Source organism: Gadus morhua, chromosome 12 (genome assembly GCF_902167405.1).
Source record: "Gadus morhua chromosome 12, gadMor3.0, whole genome shotgun sequence".
NCBI lineage: Eukaryota > Metazoa > Chordata > Actinopteri > Gadiformes > Gadidae > Gadus > Gadus morhua.
In genome coordinates this window covers 11,286,453-11,306,332 of record NC_044059.1, presented here as the reverse complement: position 1 = coordinate 11,306,332, position 19,880 = coordinate 11,286,453, and the positions used below count along the sequence as shown (strand labels likewise).

The following is a 19,880-nucleotide window of genomic DNA, read 5'->3' as shown; positions in this document are numbered from 1 at the left end:
TCTATCATGGATATTTAACTGCAGTTCTGTGACTATCCCAACTTAACCATGAAGATGAACTGCGAACTGTAAGTCATTAGTTTCTTATTACTCATGGGCACATTGATGTATTTTGGCTTCCTGGTGAGTTAACCCGTTAGCTGAAGGTTGATCTGAGTAAGGATGTTTTATTGGTTACTTAGGCGTTTGGTTTATGTTGGTTTTAATGGTTTGTTAAAATGGTTACAGGTTCTAAGTTATTGTTGTAAGATGGAGTAATGGGTTCGGTTCTGATGTCTTCTTTCATTCTACTCTCCTGAGCTCTGCATCTTCATCACATGAGTGTTGCTTTATTGAGGAGGGTGTGGTCTGAGTGAGCGGAGGTGCATACTGGGATACAGAGCTGTCTGAAGTCCATAGGTCTGTAGATGCGCCCCCTCAGGGGAAACCGAGTGTTTGAGAAACCGTCGTGACGTCAGTTACATGGACTAGAATGTTCTTTAAGATGGAGACGGGGATTCAGAAGGAGAAACACCAGGGGGAGATGAGGGGGCTCCTCATCTCAACGACTAAAACACAACTTCAGTCTGACACGGAGAACCATGGAACACATTCAACAGTCCCCTCAAGGCATCGTGACTCCTCAGGAACACTTTCATTTCCAAGAAGGTCTTATTTGGGGCCATCCCCATATGGATCCTGCTCCTCAAGAGCCACCTCCCTCCACTGGGTGGTCTTCTGAACAGATGACCTCCTTCCTGTCCTTAGGCTGACTAAAGCTGCCCCCTCATTCAGCAAACCACTCGATTACAAAGACATGACTTCAGGGACGTTGAATCAACCTGGGAGACATTGGAGACACCAAGCAAAATCCATCACGAATGTGGGACGCCACTGAAAAATGTTGTACATAATTTAAGTCTCTGGAGACAATGATTGTTCTGTCCTGGGAGGAGAGCTGGGGTTGGATGATGGAATGTTAATTGGCATGAAACCAAACGTCCCACACGTTTGGTTCCATCTGGCAGGGGGTTCTACGTGTTTGTCCATCTGGCAGGGGGTTCTACTTGTGTTTGGTTCCATCTGGCAGGGGCTTCTACGTGTTTGGTTCCATCTGGCATGGGGTTCGAAGTCCTGGGTTCTACGTGTTTGCGTCCTGCTTGCTTTGACAGCGGTAACGTTCATACGGGGGTCTGTGTGGTTGGCTTGGGATATTGGGATGGTCAACGTACTGGGAAGGATGGAGGGTATCCAAATCAATTGTAAAAGGATGCAAGCGGCGTGTTCAGATCGGTTACTTCAAACTAGGACCACCAATCAGGATCAACGGAGGATGGACACCTAAAGGCATTCCACAAGGAGTCTGGAGTTGGAAAGGGACATCAATGGATATTCAAGATGACCTTCAGACCTGTAATGAGGTGGCTCTTCCTACCTGGCTGGATTGATGGAGAGCCCTGTGGATCTTGTATTGCTCTCAGTTGCAAGTCTTCTCAGGCTAAACTTTATTTGTTTCGTACAGGACTAGCTGAACGATTGGTTCCCTCAAATCAGAACCAAATTGGGAACTCCAACTAGTGTGCTCTTCAAGCTGAAGTTGTGGCCTTCAGCTGAGGACGTAAGGAAACCTTCACTGGGGCTTCAAGGTGTGTAGAGGAGAACGTTTCAAAGTGTTTCATGGTACTCTGTTGAAGACTGTTGTTGTGTTCCACTGGCTGAGAGGAAGAGCCTTCACATCTTCCTCTTGGCCTTTCTCCTCTGGGAATCCTGGCACCATCTTGAAGGATATTCCAGCTCATGTAACTGATGTCGCGACAGATTCTTAAACACCTGGTTTCTCCTGAGGGGCGTGTCTATAGAACTGAAGACTTCAGACGGCACTGTATCCCAGCATGCATCTCTGCTCACTCAGACCACACCCTCATAAGTAGGATGCAACACTCTAGCGATGGAGATGTAGAGTTTCATAAGTAACGAGGGAGCAGACAAAGGTGACTAGAACACAATGGCATGTCAAGTTTGTCAATCTTTAAACCATGAATATGGTTGGATAGTTCAGGAATTGGGCTTAATTTTTTTATGGGCAGTCCTTTCGCTCAAATGCCCACTTCTCACTGGACCTCTACATGTGTTGGCTGGCTGGCATGATTTGCTGTTGGTGATGAGGCGGTCAGGGTGACGTTGCAGGGCTATGGTCGGTTCTCTGTGAGCTCAACGTTTAGATTTGCTCTGTATGGTTTGTACCCTGAATAATCTAGATAATTGTTCTGTTTATCGCAAAATGTAGTCGCGGTTTTGTATTGAATGATTCCATTGTTTTAAGGCAAGGATTAGAGGTTTAAAGTTGTTGTGGAACGTACATGGTAGTTCGGTTCTTCATACGGTATTGTGTGATCTAACTTGTACACACTGGGTGAATAATAATGTAAAGATACACTGAATAGTAGCAATGACCAACAGCAACAAACAGATCACATCAAGGTAAGTCTGTTGGCTGTATTTTAATGAAGACCATCGCTGGACTTCAGGATCTTCCTCCGTTCAGCTCAAGGTGAGGCGCTGGTTCTTTTTTTTCTTTGGTTGGTTCCGACTTGAATGTTCGGATTCCAGTCGGACGGTTTGTGCTTCCCGCCGTGGAAGGTTCTGAGTGTTCACTTGATTTTAGTCTCAATTGTTAGCCTAGAACGTTGTAGTCTTGACAACCATAAGAACGTTAGTTGGACGCAAGTCCCCTGTGGGACTCGGGCGGAACCTTGTGGATTGTATTTGCGTAACATCGAACCGTTGGCAACGGAAACTATTTTTCGGTCCGTTTCCATTGGGAATTGTTGCCCCTTATCTTAAACAACTTAAGTTTGATATTGGTACATACTGGCACGTACATCGTACAATACGTTGATCATTTCCGATGGTTGCGCCGTACTTTAAACCACGTTGACGGGACTCTCGCTGCGTACAAAAGAGCGTTCTACTTGCGTTGCGGGCACATTTCTGACCATCAGTGATGGCTGAAAATCATTTCAACGTGGAAGACAATTTGGCATTTCTTCAAGGGATCCAAGCACCTGAATATGGCCGAGTATGTTTGATTTAATATCGATACTGCTTAGGGTTCTTTGGTACTTCAGCTTTTGTACGTTCTAAATATCTGGTGCCATTAATTGCCACAGAGGTTAAACCCTACCAAATTGAATAACGTTAAACAACGACTTTGGTGCTGAGTTACCAGCTAGATAATATCAAAGCTAAAATAATGGCAGACTTTCCCACATGTTACAGTAGAAGAAACTCTAGAACTGTACAAGGTTAAAAAGGTAACATGTCGTTTGTCCCAAGGTGTCTGCTTCCTCACCCAGAGCCAGACCTCCACCTCCTCACTCAGAGCCAGACCTCCACCTCCTGTCAGAAGTCCTCCAGAACAGGTCAGTGCTCTGGTGTGTGAGTAGAGTCTTCTCAGGTCAGTTTCAATGCATGGGCTGAACCACTTCTTTAATCTTGTGGACTGCTCTGTCTTCATTCCCAAAACGGGATGCTCATGTCTGGTCTCTCCAGTCTTTTCTAGCCTTGAGTTATAAAATAATAGTTAAATTAATTGTAACTCAGTTTTGGATGAGTCAAATACGTTTATTGTTGGGCAAATGCTAATATAATCCTGCTGCTGTAGCTGAACAGCGAGAGAGGCTGGGGAACGGGGGCTTGTGGTGCCAGGATGGACCGGAGACTGAGGCTGGAGACCAGGGACCGGACCAGAGGGTAACCATCACCAAGCTCATCTGAAACACTAAAATCCTCAGATTAGGTCTGGATCATTTTATGACTTTAAATCTGTGCCAAGCTGTGATTTGTTAATTCATACCAGGGTTATGTATAAGTCCTATGAGCCATTATTGTTACTAGTGTTGCTACGACCGTAGTGGATGAATTGCTGAACGCGTCAATTCGTAGACGTTATCTCAATGGTTTTTTATTATTTTTTATTTTTTTGTATGTTTAAATTCGTCTTCCCTTTTGCAATTGATCCTCAGATGCAGGAGGTGGGGTGTGTTGCGTCCCCAGGTGATTTACTGCTGAGACCAACTGTGTTTGTAACCAGACCAGGAATCCATGGCTGATGGAGGAGGCCGTGCTGAAGGCCCTGCCTGGTGGAGGAGCTGATGGAGGCCCTGCCTGGTGCAGGATGTCTGTCCTGGGGTAGATGGAGCCTCACTCTGAAGTGACCGTCACACTCACTGCCACTCATCATAGAATACTGCTACCACAAACTACCGGCGTTTGTTAAAATACCAGACAACTACATCTGTTACACCACATGTTGAGGCAAGACCTTCGCTGTTTGTTCCAGACCAGGACTCTGTCTGAGGAGAGCTGATGGAGGAGCTGAGACGCTGGAGGACGACTAGGAATCGATCAACAAGGACTCCTCGTAAGTTTGTTTACTCAACATGGTTGACTTAAAGGGCAATATACACCTGTTACTTTGACATGCGATAACAAACTACCGCTGTGTTTTCTTACTAGAACGTGTTTCTAGAGTGGAGGCGAGCTGGTAGGGGAGCCGTGAATCTGGAGGATGACCATCACTCTACCAACAAGGATTGTATATTTGTTTTAACCTAACAAAGTGGAAATAAAGGGCTTAAAAATAAGATCAACTACATGTTTGTTACCAGACGTTGGGGCAAGACTTGCACTGGTTGTTCCAGACCAGGACTCTGGCTGAGGAGAGCTGATGGAGGAGCCAAGACTCTGGAGGACGACATCACTCTACCAACAAGGATCCTTGTAAGTTTGCATAAAGTAAACAGAGTGGACTTGTTACGCAGGATTAGTTTGTCCAGTACAAGTTAAGGCATACTACTGTGGTTGGTTACCAGACAAACTACAGCTGCTACTTTGTTCGGCGCCATTGGAGCCCAACTTCTCCTGTGTTTATGACCTTACATTAGAGCCAAATTACTACTGTTACGTTACATGAGACAAATTACATTTGTAACCAGAACAGGAATCTGGAGGACTGACGGAGAAGCTGTACCTCTGGAAGGCGAATCCTGAGGACAACCAGGACTCTACCATCAAGGTTTCCTCGTAAGTTTGCATTATCTGGACATAGTGGACTGGGTTGGGGGTTGAACTCTCAGACCAATGGTGCTGGATTCCAGTCCTCAGAATGCAGTGATGCGTCCTTGAGCAAGGCGCCTTAAAGCCTGCCTGCTCCTTTATGAAGTCTCTTTGGTTCAGATAATGTTGCATCTTTGAATATTGAACCTAATCCATGTCCTTGTTTGGTCAGGGGCAGACACACCTGAGCTGAACCTCACCTGATCCTGTTTGGTCGGGGGCAGACACACCTGAGCTGAACCCCACCTGCTCCTGTTTGGTCGGGGGGCAGACACACCTGAGCTGAACCCCACCTGATGCTGATACCCTGCTGGTCCTGTCTCAGTTCATCTGAGCCTCGTCCTCCAGAAGACCTGCTGAGCTCAGCGGTCTGAGGCTGATAGATCAATGACCTCCAGTGGGAGTGACCTTCTTGACCCCACGTGTACCTGTGTGCTTCCACACGCCTTTCCCTCACGTCCGTCACTAACCTCACTACTTCCTAACCTCACTACTTCACTACTCTCTACTCCTTCCCCTTCTTCTTCCTTCTCCGTGGTTCGAACCTTTACTCTGAAGGAGTGCCTTCTTGAACCTTTACACTGAAGAAGCGTCTTCCTGCCCTGAGAGGGTTCAGCGTTAGGGTTTAGAGTCAGGGTTTAGAGTCAGGGACAGAGCTGGTCAGGGAGGAATGGTTTTACACAAACCTCTTCACTTGCTTTCTGAATGGTGGTGACATTTTGAAATGTTTCCTTTGGGAAAATGTTTTCCTCTGCTTTCCTTTACAAAAATATGTGTCAAACTTCTGTAGTGTTTTAGTTTATATATTAAAAATCCTACATTGACTTCTGCATGTTTGGTGCGGTTCATTTAATTGTCTTTTAACTTGGGTAATGTCTAGCTAAACTCCTGCAATACATTGAATATACATGATGAATGATATTCAGCAATGTTCACATAATCAGTTTTGTAAAAATATAAAATATCCATATTGCTACTAAATTCAAGCCTATTCATGTATTTAACAATGTACATACTGCCCCAGCAGGCCATTTTCTGCTACTACAACATGTTCAAATCACCAACCCGGTCTCACGTCAATGTAGGCAGCTACGTTGGTTCAAACGGAAAATGTAGTTTGGTGTGAGACTGTTGTCCAAAACTGTCCAGCAGAGAGAGCTGTCACATTAATTAATTATACCGGAATGTGTGTATTTACATTTTCGAATATTGAACCTAATGTGCTGGCCTAGTTTGTCTGCAAATAACTCTGCCTCCAGCAACAGGATTTGTCGAAACATATCAAGAGAAAGAAGCAAAAGCCCAGTTCACCAGATCTGAGGTCAGCTGACGTCAGATTTTGGATCATGAATGTATTGAGTGAACGAGGTCTGAGCTAAATATTAACCACTTGGTGCGTTTCCTGGAGCTCAGAGGACGGCAGGACGCATGTTTACCTGGTCGATAAGGCCCTGAACGCAGACCCTGAACCCAGAACCTAAACCCAGACATCCAAAACACAGACCCTGAATCCAGAACTAAAGAAAATAGGCCTATTTAAGTCACCATTTGAGGCATCAAATAAAATTAGCCAAACACTTGCATCACAATCATTTATTTGATGTATATACACACACACTATATATATAGTGTGCATAGGATATATATAGCTCTGGACTACCACCATCCAGGTTGCCCAGTCCCAAAGCTTTCTCTTCTATCGGCTCAGGCTGCCCACTGTTAATACGTGTTTTCAGGTTGATGTAAGGTGCGATTTAAAAAGAAAAAGATAAATTATGTGGTATATTACGTATATTATGTTATTCATGAACATTTTGGAAGCAAAACATGCAAGAATTAAATCTCCCACACGGCAACAATCAGTCAATTTGCATATTGTGTTCTACAGTTTTTTTTAAATACATTTTTTCCGCCTTGCGATTTTACTACTTTTGTCTGGAAAATTCCTTTATCAGTATTTCTGCCAGCAGAATTGGATTTTAAATTCAGAGCTACTGTGACATTTCATCAAGTTCTGAAGTGTCTTTGTGAAGTTGTTTTATTCTGTATATTTTATCTATATTCTTTTCTAAGACTTTGAAAAGTAAATATGTAGCTTTTCATAGAAGGTGGCAGATGGTTGTAGCACTGATGTGGAAAGCTGCTGGTAGCTGTGCTATTATGGTATGCCCCCCCCCCCATACAGCAGTGACGTGTCTAAAAGCTTACATTACAGTTAATTTGCCAAAAAGCAGGCAGAAGGTTGAAAAGTCAGGGAACTGTGTGTCCGTGGGGGCGGAGCCAGGTGTTACGGGAGGAGCCAGGTATTAGGGGCGGGGCCACGTGTTAGGGGAGGAGCCAGGGGTTAGGGGAGGAGCCATGTGTTAGGGGCGTTGCCATGTGTTAGAGGAGGAGCCAGGTATTAGGGGCGGGGCCAGATGTAAGGGGAAGAGCCAGGTGTTAGGGGAGGAGACATGTGTTAGGGGAGGAGCCAGGTGTTAGGGGCGGAGACAGGTGGGGAGGGGAGGAGAGGACGTCTTGTTCACGAAACGAAACTTAGCCCCTAGGCTGCCGCCTATAGCCTGTGCATTAAATCCGCATCTGCCCCTGACGTTTGCCCAGTCTTCAGTCCCTCCCGCCGGCTCAGTCCTCTGGAGACATTGCCTCCCAACATGTCAACAACAATGTGTGGCAACCCGGCTTCTCCCGTGAACCGCCACCTCCCCAAAACAGGACACGACTTTGCTGGGCAAAAGCCAAAAAGGCATGTTTAATCCAAAATCAAACAGTCTCATACTAAAAATAACACCTCAACGAAAAAACCTGGGAGGAATCGACATTCCTATCCCTCGTTGGTGGTATTCTGTCACCCACGAGGACCGGTTTCTCCTTGCCCGAGCCACATGGCTGAGAGCGCCCCGAATAAGTGGAGAAGCAGGCTATTTAAGCCCTGCTTCCCCACCTGTTCCTCAGGTGCTCTGTATCTCCTTAATTGGCCCCGGTTCCAATGCCCTCAATAGCGCCATCTGGGGGCAGACTGCTTCCAGGGGACATGGGCTGGCTCCGTGTTGCCACAAATGGTATATTTGTTATTATGGTTAATTAAGTACCGATATAATTGTATGGTTATGCTGATAACAGCTTAGGTAAAATATCTATAGTTTGAAGTGAGAGTAGTGTGTGGGTGTGTATATTTGTGTGTGTGTGTGTGTGTGTGTGTGTGTGTGTGTGTGTGTGTGTGTGTGTGTGTGTGTGTGTGTGTTTGAGGGTTCAACTCCCAGCTGAAAGGCACTGGGTTTGATCCCCAATGTCTGCAGCCTATCCTGTATTATCCGATAGAGCAAGGTGCCCCCTAACCCTACTTGTTCCATTACCACACATATCCTTAAACATTGTCTATCCCCTCCTTGCTCCTTTTAATTTGTCTACTTAAATGTAGTCAGAGTGTCTGCCTCCATGGAGAGCGCTGGTTCCACAGTAACGGAGCCCCGTAACTGAAGGCTCTACTTCCCAGTCTGAGTGGTAAATTCGGTTTGTTAACTAAGAACTAAAAAACGAATAACGGGCTGAACTTTTGATTTTCGTTTTTTTGACAAAACGGAAAAACTGCTTGTTTTCTCGTTTCTGCTTGGGTCAATTATTCTCAGAAAACAGACTGATAAAACTTACCTTGGTCCTGCTGCTGTACGAAGACCCTAAACGGTACCGCGGATAAGAACCTAGATAAAAAACGATTCAGATTAATATTGCCTGGAATTATTATGTCTGTATAATTTCATATTAATATAACACTTACAAACAGTATCGAAAATCATCAAAAATGTTTAATAAAAGTATCAAAAAATAAGAGGAACCTTTTTGGCCAAAAGGGAATTCAAGCTGGTGGACATGGACGTCATTGATGGCTCCTGCGCACTCAGACGAACCATCGCAAAACTGCCCAAATATCCATTCATGTAGTTTCCTGAACACACTTATTTCGGAAAAAGGAAAGGTTTACTTAAAGACACGTAAGAGCTTCCGAACCTCCATCTGCTTTGAAGGCGGCATACGCTCACCCTTAGGCGCTACGCGTGTTCCCGACAGCGACCGTTCACTGCTTGGGAACCTAAAGGTTCTTCACAGCAGGTTTTTTTTATTTGATCAGAACTAAACAGAACTTAGTAGGATCAGTTTCAAGTTTGTATGCCTGTTCCTTGATGCCTATCACCTACTAACCTTTTGCTTTTATTTATGAGAAGCACCTACAGTATTGCCACTGTATGTAAGGCAACGCTTGCCCTTATCTAGAGCTGGTTTACCAGTACACAACGTTTAAAACTGTCATGCCAACAGATGTTACAACGTCAATCAATAGTAAAGTATGTGATATAATGGTTGATTCTTTTATATTGAGTAAAACGCAGAGTTACGTATGTAACTCCGGTTCTATGAATCCTGGATGACCGCCAGAGGCGGTGCATTAAGCACTGGATTTATCCGTCTCGCGCATGCGCAGTTCGAGTACCTATACCAACAAGGTCACATGTGACCCTCGTGACACCGGATTGGCTATATAGCCCGGTGTCGACAGAGGATCTGTTCCCAGAATCTTCTCGCGAACCACGAGACTTCTGAGTGACCTGTAACTCTGGCGGTCATCCAGGATTCATAGAACCGGAGTTACATACGTAACTCTGCGTTCTATTTCATCCTTACTGACCGCCAGAGGCGGTGCATTAAGCACTGGATGGCCAATACCAACAACGTCACGAAGAGTCAAGGTGCTCACCTACTGATCAGAGAAAGCAGAGCTTGGCATCAGGGCCACGCCCATTGGATGGGGAGTGGCAACGTTGACCCGGTAGAACCTGGAGAATGTGCTAGGCGACGCCCATGACGCCGCGGCACAGATGGTCCCCAGGGGCACCCCTCTCAGGGCAGCCCATGATGTGGAGACGCTCCTAGTTGAGTGACACCTCACCCTGGATGGCGGGGGGCGGCCACTGGCCCCGTAGGCGTGTGTTATGGTCTCCACAATCCAGTGGGACAGCCTCTGCTTTGTTAAAGCATGACCCCTGTTAGGGCCACCATGGCAAACAAAAAGCTGCTCCGACTGGCGAATACCGGCGGTAGCAGAAATATAAGCCCTAAGGGCCCGCACCGGGCACAGCAGCTCAGACCCACCCTCCCCAGAAGGGGGGTCAAAGCGTGCTAACTGGATGGGCTGGTTAAGGTGATTGCGTGGCAGGGTCTTTGGCAGGAACGCAACGTTCGGCCATAGAGTGACACCCGAGCCATCAGAGTTCCACCTCAGGCATGTATCACTCACTGATAGGGCATGCAACTCCCCGACCCGCTTGGCAGATGTTATGGCGAGTAAAAAGGCAGCCTTCATAGACAGCCACTTCAAACCCCCTTGACCCAAAGGCTCGAAGGGAGGAGATGACAAGGCTTCCAGCACCAGCGGCAGGTCCCATGCTGGAGACCGCATGGCTGTAGGGGGACGCAGCCTCAAAGCCCCTCTTAGAAAGAGGGACACTAATCTGTGGCGCCCTACCGTGGCGCTGTCAACCCTATCATGTAGGGAGGAGATGGCAGCGACATAGACCCTCAGGGTAGAGTGCGACCGGCCACTATCCAGGAGGGACTGCAGAAATTCCAGCACCGTGGTCACAGCACAATGCACTGGATCCACGGCCCTAGCCGCACACCAGTTGGAGAACAGCTTCCACCTGTTTCCGTACTGCAACCTGGTCGATGGTGCCCTGGCACTCATGACCGTACCCCTGACAGCCGTAGTGCACTCCCTCAGCAGTGGGTCGGGCCCTGCAGTGGCCAAGCCCAGAGCTGTAGGCGAGAGGGGTCGGGATGCCAGATCTGACCCCCCAGCTGGGACAGGAGATCCCTCCTGTCGGGGAGGCGCCATGGCGTGCTGCAGCAGAGCCTGAGCAGCAGTGGATACCAGAGCCTCCCCGGCCAAAAGGGGGCCACCAGAAGGAGCCGGTGGCCCTGCAAAAGGACCCTCTGGAGTGTCGGCAGAATCAAAGGCAATGGTGGGTAGGCATAAAGAGGCCTGTCCGGCCAATCGTGCGCCAGCGCGTCCTGCCCTAAAGGGCTGGACGCTTCTGCCCAGGAGAACCAGAGGGGGCAATGCGCCGACTCCTCCGAGGCAAAGAGGTCCACCTCTGCCCTGCCGAAGAGGCCCCACATTGACTCCACCACCTCGGGGTGAAGCCGCCATTCCCCCGGTGGAGGCTTCCGTCGGGAGAGGAAGTCTGCCGCCCGATTCTGGGCCCCCGGCAAATAGACTGCACGTAGGCTGGCCAGACGGGGAGAAGCCCAAGTCAACAGGCTCTGGGATACCCGGAGTAGCCGTGCTGACCTGGTGCCCCCCTGGTGGTTCACCTGCGAAACCGTGGCCATGTTGTCCGACCGGACCAGGACATGCCGGCCTGTCAAATGGGGCAGAAAGCTGGCTAATGCCAGCTGCACAGCCCGGAGTTCCAGCACATTGATGTGTTGTGCCATGTCCCGGCCAGACCACCGTCCCTGCGCAGTCCTGCCCTGCCACACTGCGCCCCATCCCGAGAGGCAGGCATCGGTTGTCACCAACTCCCGGCGTGCCGGGATTGCGCCCATGGGCACGCCTGCCTCCAGATACGCTCTCCTTCTCCATGGGGCCAGAGAGACAAGACACTGCAGGGTCACCTTGACCCTCCTCTGCCTGTGCCACTTGGCATCTAGGTGCAGGCTGTTCAGCCACATTTGGAGTGGGCGCAGGGACAGTAAACCCAGAGGCACCACAGCTGAAGCAGCTGCCAGCTTGCCCAGAAGCTGAAGAAAAAGAATAAAAAGCAGCCTCCTGCCGGCTCTGAAGAGAGGAAGGAGGCGGAGGATGTCGTTCACCCGTCGAGGTGAAAGGTAGGCCTTCATGGCGACCGAGTCCAGGACCAACCCCAGATAGGTAACCCGTTGGGAAGGGTCCAGGCAACTCTTTGTTTGATTCACCGTCAAGCCCAGCCGGGCGACGTGCGACAGCAGGCGGGCCGTGTCCTGGGCCACCTGGGACCTGGAGGGCGCACAGACCAGCCAGTCGTCCAGATACGGCAGGATCTTCATGCCCTGCGTCTGCAGGGGTGCGAGGGCTGCCGCCACAACCCTGGTGAAAACCCTCGGGGAGAGGGAAAGCCCGAAGGGAAGTACCCTGAATTGGTAATGCCTGCCCCGATAGGCAAACCTCAGGAACCGCCTGTGGTGTGCCGCAACCGGCACATGAAAATAGGCGTCCTTTAGGTCTATAGTCGTGAACCACTCCCCCCTGGCAACTACCCTCAGGGTGTCCGCCGAGGTGAGCATGTGAAATGGTAAAATTTTTAAAAACGTGTTCAGGCCCCTTAGGTCTAGAATGGGCCTGAATCCGCCGTCTTTCTTGGTGACCAGAAAGTACGCCGAGTAGAACCCCCCGGGTTGTAACTGAGGGTCCACTGGCTCGATCGCACCCTTGGCCAGGAGGGCGGATAGCTCCTGGGCCAGAGCTGCGGCCTTCGTCGGGTCGCGGACGACTGTCATCCTGACCCGGCCAAAGGCCTGGGGCCGGCGTCGGAACTGTAATTCGTACCCCCGGGTTAAGGTGGAAACCACCCAGGGGTCTATAGTACAGGCAGCCCAATAGCTGATCTGCTGCTGGGAAAAACAGCCGACGACCGGCCCCGTGGTCCTAGCGCCTGGCCCCCCGGCCTCTGTCGGCTCTGGAGGGGTACCGGTGAGGCTCCGCGGCCCGAGGCTGCCCGGGCGATGGGCGGGCGGGGGCGCGAAAGCTATCAGCGGGCTGCTGGGCGGACCGCCGAGACCTGCGTAGGCCCTCCTCTCTTGCTGGGTAAGAGCGTGGTGGCTGGTAGCGGCCCCGGGGGGCAGCCGGGGGGGCTCTAGGCCTGCCAGGAGCGGAGACACTCCTGTGAAGACCTGACAGCTGCAGGTTGGTTTGCCTAGCTTGGGCAGCTCGCTCCAGCGTCTCCAGGGCAGCTGACCCAAACAGCTCCCCCGGTACCACTGGCACGGCTCTAAGGGCCTTCCTGCACGCCTCCGCCAGGGGCGACTGAGCCAACCAAACCTGGCGGCGAGTCTGGACCAGGGTGGACATAACACGCCCCAATTCCCTGGACATGAGGGCAAAGGCCTGTAGGGACGCGTCGCTCAGGTCCTGTGTAGACGGCTCAACTGCAGCTTGTTGCAGCGAGGTCGAGAGCGCCAGCATTAGGTGGGAGAGGGAGTTGCCAATCCGCCCCATACGTGCTGCTGCGTCATAGGCCTTCGAAAGCAGGTCGTCTGTGACCCTGCACTGGGGCCGAGGACACCTGGCATCCGGCCGCAAGGCCTGATCGGGGGTTAGAATGAGGGAGGCAATGGCGGGCTCAACGGGTGGCATGCAACCCAAACCATACTGCGCTGGATCCCGCATGGCAGCCAAGGCCCGAGCACTGGAAGAAGGACGGGGGAGAGCCTTGGCGTCCTTCCAGCAGAGGTGTAGCTCCTTTAAATACTCCTCCGAAGGAGGGACAGAGAAAGGGGCTGTGGCAGGGCTGCGCCTGAAAAAGGCGCTAGGCTGGGCCAAGTCTGCCTGAGGAGCATCGAGCCCCAGGCGAGCCAGGGCCGTACGGATGACGGCCCCGATGGGGTTACCCTCTGTGCTGTGCCCAGAGCTCTGAGTAGAGGAGCGGGAGGCCTCCCCAAAAGCGTTTGAGGATTCCTCCCCCGTGACACCCTCACTGAAGAGGTTGGCTGATGCCGCCAGCGACAGGACATCGTCCGTCCCCGGCACATCCCCCAAGGAAGGGTCAGGCCGGATGTCAGCCACCGCGCCACCTGCCCCGGGTTGCAGGGTCAGGAGGAGTTCCTGTATCCTCTCCATATCGGACGACAAGCGATCCACCTTGGATGCTAGCTCGTCCCTAGCCCTTTTCCTGGGGGGGGGGCCTGCTCTACCCCGACGCCAAGAATGGCCGGGCTGAGCAGGAGGAAGTGGCGCCATTGATGGTAGGTCGACAGCTGCCGGATGTTCCACCGCTGCGAGCCTAGCCAGCCTGAGTGCCAAGGGCATGGAGCCGCAGTTCATACAGGCCCTCTCGGTAAGGCCCTCCCTCAAATGCTCGAAGCCGAGGCAAGAGGGGCAGCGATCATGGCCATCGTCAGGCTCAAGGAGGGCCACACAGGCGCCACACACATGAGCCATCAGCAGAACACTGGGAGAGGGAGCACTGCCTTCACCAGAGAGCTACTAATTCAAGAAGAGCCAAGAAAGTGTTACCGGGAGAGGACGCGAGAGCGCAGTCTTCACCAGCAAGTGACTGGAAAAATAATTACACACTCAAATATACAGCAGTGTTCTCGGGAGAGGACGCGAGAGCGCTGTCTTCACCGGTAAGTGACTGAAAAGAAACAAACAAGTGTTACAGGGAGAGGGCGCGAGAGCGCTGCCTTCACCGGTAAGTGACTAAAAAATAAACCCCAACAGTGTTACAGGGAGAGGGCGCGAGAGCGCTGCCTTCACCGGTAAGTGACCGAAAGAAATAAACAACAGTGTTACAGGGAGAGGACGCGAGAACGCTGCCTTCACCGGTAAGTGACTGACTGGAAAAACCTTTTACCAAATAAATTTGGTAACCCAGAACACAGCCGAGCTGTTTCTATAAGGGAGCTATCAGTAGCGAAATTAATCCCAGTAGTGAAAATAACCCCAGCAGTGTTGCCGGGAGAGGACGCGAGAGCGCTGCCTTCACCGGTAAGTGACTGAAACTAAACAAAACCTTGGAAGCTTCTACTTCAGCGCTGTACAGACCAACAGCCCCTGGAGGACGAGTTCACCCGTTGCTCCGACCCTTGGTCGCGAGGCTGCACACAGTCTGGAGCGCGATCCTTTTCAAAAAGCGAATACGCTATCCGCAAGCGGTACTACAACATGCGTCTTTGCGAGAAGATGAAAGGAACAGATCCTCTGTCGACACCGGGCTATATAGCCAATCCGGTGTCACGAGGGTCACATGTGACCTTGTTGGTATAGGTACTCGAACTGCGCATGCGCGAGACGGATAAATCCAGTGCTTAATGCACCGCCTCTGGCGGTCAGTAAGGATGAAATAGAACGTTCATGTTCTGCCATGTTCGTGCGCGTCACTAGTAAACCATACGTCACCAACTAGGCAACTTTTTTATCAAAATTTTTATCAAAAGTTGTTGAACGGAAGTAGAATCATAACAGCGTCAGGAGGTGTCGTTGTGGATCCGTCGCAAAAATGTTTTTTCTCCATAATTTCCAGCGATATGAACGCACCAAAAAGCAAACGTTACTCACCCATCTTCCAACAGTCCTAACGGCATTCGTCAGCCAACCAACCGCCAGATCCAATGCAGACTTCCAGAGAGGACCAATCTTCCAGAAAGAACTCAACAAAAGCTATCATAATGCTATTTTATGCAAGGGACATGATAACATTGATATTTTTAGATGTAAAATAGTTTAAAAAAAACACACCAACCTCTTCCAGCGTAGAGTTAAATATTATTTAGCATTTTGCATTATTTAACATTTATCATATACATTGTATTTACTTTTTTTAAATTAAATATTTTTAAATCATTGCTTTCTCTTGTATGATACATTTTCATATAGCATTTTACAATGATGTTTTCTTTGATGTCCAGTTGTGTTTCTATTCAACACTAATAAAAGCAATAAGTCGAATTTCCATAACTAGACGGCCAGTCTTTGGTTGATTTTCACCGTCAGCATGTGAAACGTTCCGGGAGGGAACCGACTGTTGAGCACCTAAGAGGTGAAAGAAAATGGGTCAAATTAAGGCATCAGTTAAAGACAAAAAGCATAACACCGGCTGTCGAAAGGGGGCCACTGCTAATACATCTTACAAAATAGTTCAGGCAAGTAAGAGATCCGATGTCTTACCTGATCAAGGAGTGTAGCTATGGTTCCATTGCTGACTTCCCCACAGGAGATCATCTTGACTTGAAAGAACGCCTTGACTGGGAGGACAAATGCAGGTGCAAGAAATTAAAAAATGGAGTATCTTCAGTTATGAATTTACGGACGAAATGTTGTGCAACAGGCCTGACAACAACCAGCTAATTCTTAAAGGAGCAACACAATGTTTTATTCAATGTGCCTTTCTGTCATAAAAAGGATAGATTTGTTTAAAAAATAAATGATGCAAGCAACAGTTTTGCAACATGTTTCTGTGCACACACCATACGTCGTCGTTGGAACTGCAGTTGTTGTGGAACCTCCGGTCGTAGTGGAACCTCTGGTTGTGGACCCCCCGGTTGAAGTGGAACCTCCAGTTGTTGTGGACCCCCCAGTTGTTGTTGAACCTCCGGTTGAAGTGGAACCTCCAGTTGTTGTGGAAACTCCGGTCGTTGACCCCCTGGTTGAAGTTGAACCTCCAGTTGTTGTGGACCCCCCAGTTGTAGTGGAACCTCCGGTTGTGGACACCCCGGTTGAAATGGAACCTCCAGTTGTTGTGGAGCCTCCGGTTGTGGACCCCCCAGTTGAAGGTGAAACCCTGGTTGTGGACCCCCCGGTTGTTGTGGACCCCCCGGTTGTTGTGGACCCCCCAGTAGTGATGGAACCTTTGGTTGTGGAACCCTTGGTTGAAGTGGAACCTCCAGTTGTTGTGGAACCTCCGGTTGTAGTGGAATGTACGATTGTAGCGGAACCTCCGGTTGTATGAGATTCTCCGGTTGTAGTGGAACCACCAGTTGTTGAGGAACCTCCGGTTGTAGTGGGACATACGATTGTTGTGGAACCTCCGGTTGTTGTGGAACCTCCGGTTGTTGTGGAACCTCCGGTTGTTGTAGAACCTCCGGTTGTTGTGGACCCCCCGGTTGTGATGGAACCTTTGGTTGTGGGACCCTTAGTTGAAGTGGAACCCCCAGTTGTGGAACCTCCGGTTGTCGTGGAACCTCCGGTTGTAAGGGAACGTATGATTGTTGTGGGACCTCCGGTTGTAGTGGAACCTCCGGTTGAGGACCCCCCGGTTGAAGTGAAACCTCGGATAGTCGTGGACCTTCTGGTTGTGGACCCCCCGGTTGAAGTGGAACCTCCAGTTGTTGTGGAGCCTCCGGTTGTGGACCCCCAGGTTGAAGTTGAAACCCCGGTTGTGGACCCCCCGGTTGTTGTGGAACCTCCGGTTGTTGTGGAACCTCCGGTTGTTGTGGACCCCCCAGTTGTGGTGGAACCTGTGGTTGTGGACCCCCAGGTTGAAGTTGAAACCCCGGTTGTGGACCCCCCGGTTGTTGTGGAACCTCCGGTTGTTGTGGAACCTCCGGTTGTTGTGGACCCCCCAGTTGTGGTGGAAACTCCGGTTGTTGACCCCCCGGTTGAAGTTGAACCTCCAGTTGTTGTGGACCCCCCAGTTGTAGTGGAACCTCCGGTTGTGGACCCCCCGGTTGAAGTGGAACCTCCGGTTGTTGTGGAACCTTCATTTGCTGCTGAAACTTTGGCTGTTGTGGAACCTCCGGTTGTTGTGGAACCTGTGTTTGGTGTGGAAACTTTGATTGTTGTGGATCCTCCGGTTGTAGTCGAACATACGATTGTTGTGGAACCTCCGGTTGTAGTGGGACTTCTGGTTGTGGACCCCCCAGTTGTGGTGGAAACTCCGGTTGTTGACCCCCCGGTTGAAGTTGAACCTCCAGTTGTTGTGGACCCCCCAGTTGTAGTGGAACCTCCGGTTGTGGACCCCCCGGTTGAAGTGGAACCTCCGGTTGTTGTGGAACCTTCATTTGCTGCTGAAACTTTGGCTGTTGTGGAACCTCCGGTTGTTGTGGAACCTGTGTTTGGTGTGGAAACTTTGATTGTTGTGGATCCTCCGGTTGTAGTCGAACATACGATTGTTGTGGAACCTCCGGTTGTAGTGGGACTTCTGGTTGTGGACCCCCCAGTTGTGGTGGAAACTCCGGTTGTTGACCCCCCGGTTGAAGTTGAACCTCCAGTTGTTGTGGACCCCCCAGTTGTAGTGGAACCTCCGGTTGTGGACCCCCCAGTTGAAGTGGAACCTCCGGTTGTTGTGGAACCTTCATTTGCTGCTGAAACTTTGGCTGTTGTGGAACCTCCGGTTGTTGTGGAACCTGTGTTTGGTGTGGAAACTTTGATTGTTGTGGATCCTCCGGTTGTAGTCGAACATACGATTGTTGTCGAACCTCCGGTTGTAGTGGGACTTCTGGTTGAGGACCCACCGGTTGAAATGGAACCTCCAGTTGTTGTGGAGCCTCCGGTTGTAGTGGAATGTACGATTGTAGCGGAACCTCCGGTTGTATGAGATTCTCCGGTTGTAGTGGAACCACCAGTTGTTGAGGAACCTCCGGTTGTAGTGGAACCTCCGGTTGTTGTAGAACCTCCGGTTGTTGTGGAGCCCCCGGTTGTGATGGAACCTTTGGTTGTGGGACCCTTGGTTGAAGTGGAACCCCCAGTGGTGGACCCCCCGGTCGTAGTGGAACCTCCGGTTGTTGTGGAACCTCCGGTTGTAGTGGAATGTACGATTGTAGTAGAACCTCCGGTTGTATGAGATTCTCCGATTGTAGTGGAACCACCGGTTGTTGAGAAACCGGTGGGACGTACGTTTGTTGCGGAAACTCCGGTTGTTGTGGACCCCCCGGTTGTTTTGGAACCTCCGGTTGTTGTGGACCCCCCGGTTGTGATGGAACATCCGGTTGTATGAGATTCTCCGATTGTAGTGGAACCACCGGTTGTTGAGGAACCTCCGGTTGTAGTGGGACGTGCGTTTGTTGCGGAAACTCTGGTTGTTGTGGACCCCCCGGTTGTTGAGGAACCTCCGGTTGTTGTGGACCCTCCGGTTGTTGTGGAACCTCCGGTTTTGTAACCTCCGGTTGTGGACCCCCCGGTTGAAGTGGAATCTCCAGTTGTTGTGGAGCCTCCGGTTGTTGTGGAAACTTTGGTTGTTAAGGAACCTCCGGTTGTAGTGGAATGTACGATTGTAGCGGAACCTCCGGTTGTATGAGATTCTCCAGTTGTTGTGGAACCTCCGCTTGTAGTGGAACCACCGGTTGTAGTGGAACCTCCTGTTGTAGTGGAATTTACAATTGTAGCGGAACCTCCGGTTGTATGAGATTCTCCGGTTGTAGTGGAACTACCAGTTGTTGAGGAACATCCGGTTGTATTGGGACGTATGATTGTTGTGGACCCCCCGGTTGTTGGGGAACCTCCGGTTGTTGTAGAACCTCTGGTTGTTGTGGAACTTCCGGTTGTTGTAGAACCTCCGGTTGTTGTGGAACCTCCAGTCGTCGTTGAACCTCCGGTTGTAAGGGAACGTATGATTGTAGCAGAACCTCTGGTTGTATGAGATTCTCTGGTTGTAGTGGAACCACCGGTTGTTGAGGAACGTCCGGTTGTAGTGGGACGTACGATTGTTGTGGAACCTCCGGTTGTTATGGAACCTCCGGTTGTTGTGGACCCCCCGGTTGTTGGGGAACCTCCGGTTGTTGTGGAACCTCCGGTTTTGTAACCTCCGGTTGTGGACCCCCCGGTTGAAGTGGAACCTCCAGTTGTTGTGGAGCCTCCGTTTGGTGTGGAAACTTTGGTTGTTATGGAACCTCCGGTTGTAGTGGAATGTACGATTGTAGGGGAACCTCCGGTTGTATGAGATTCTCCGGTTGTAGTGGAACCACCAGTTGTTGTGGAACCTCCGGTTGCAGTGGGACCTCCGCTTGTAGTGGAACCACCGGTTCTAGTGGAACCTCCGGTTTTAGTGGAATTTACGATTGTAGCAGATTCTCCGGTTGTAGTGGAACCACCAGTT

General features: G+C 50.3%; 1 long non-coding RNA gene across 1 annotated transcript; it reads left to right on the top strand.

Moving 5' to 3' along the window:
- The first annotated feature begins 4,588 nt into the window (after positions 1-4,588).
- Positions 4,589-5,603, top strand: LOC115554976 (uncharacterized). The gene is made up of 3 exons (XR_003978800.1): positions 4,589-4,761; positions 4,977-5,064; positions 5,270-5,603. It is a non-coding gene; the product is annotated as an uncharacterized LOC115554976 (long non-coding RNA).
- Positions 5,604-19,880: the final 14,277 nt, after the last annotated feature.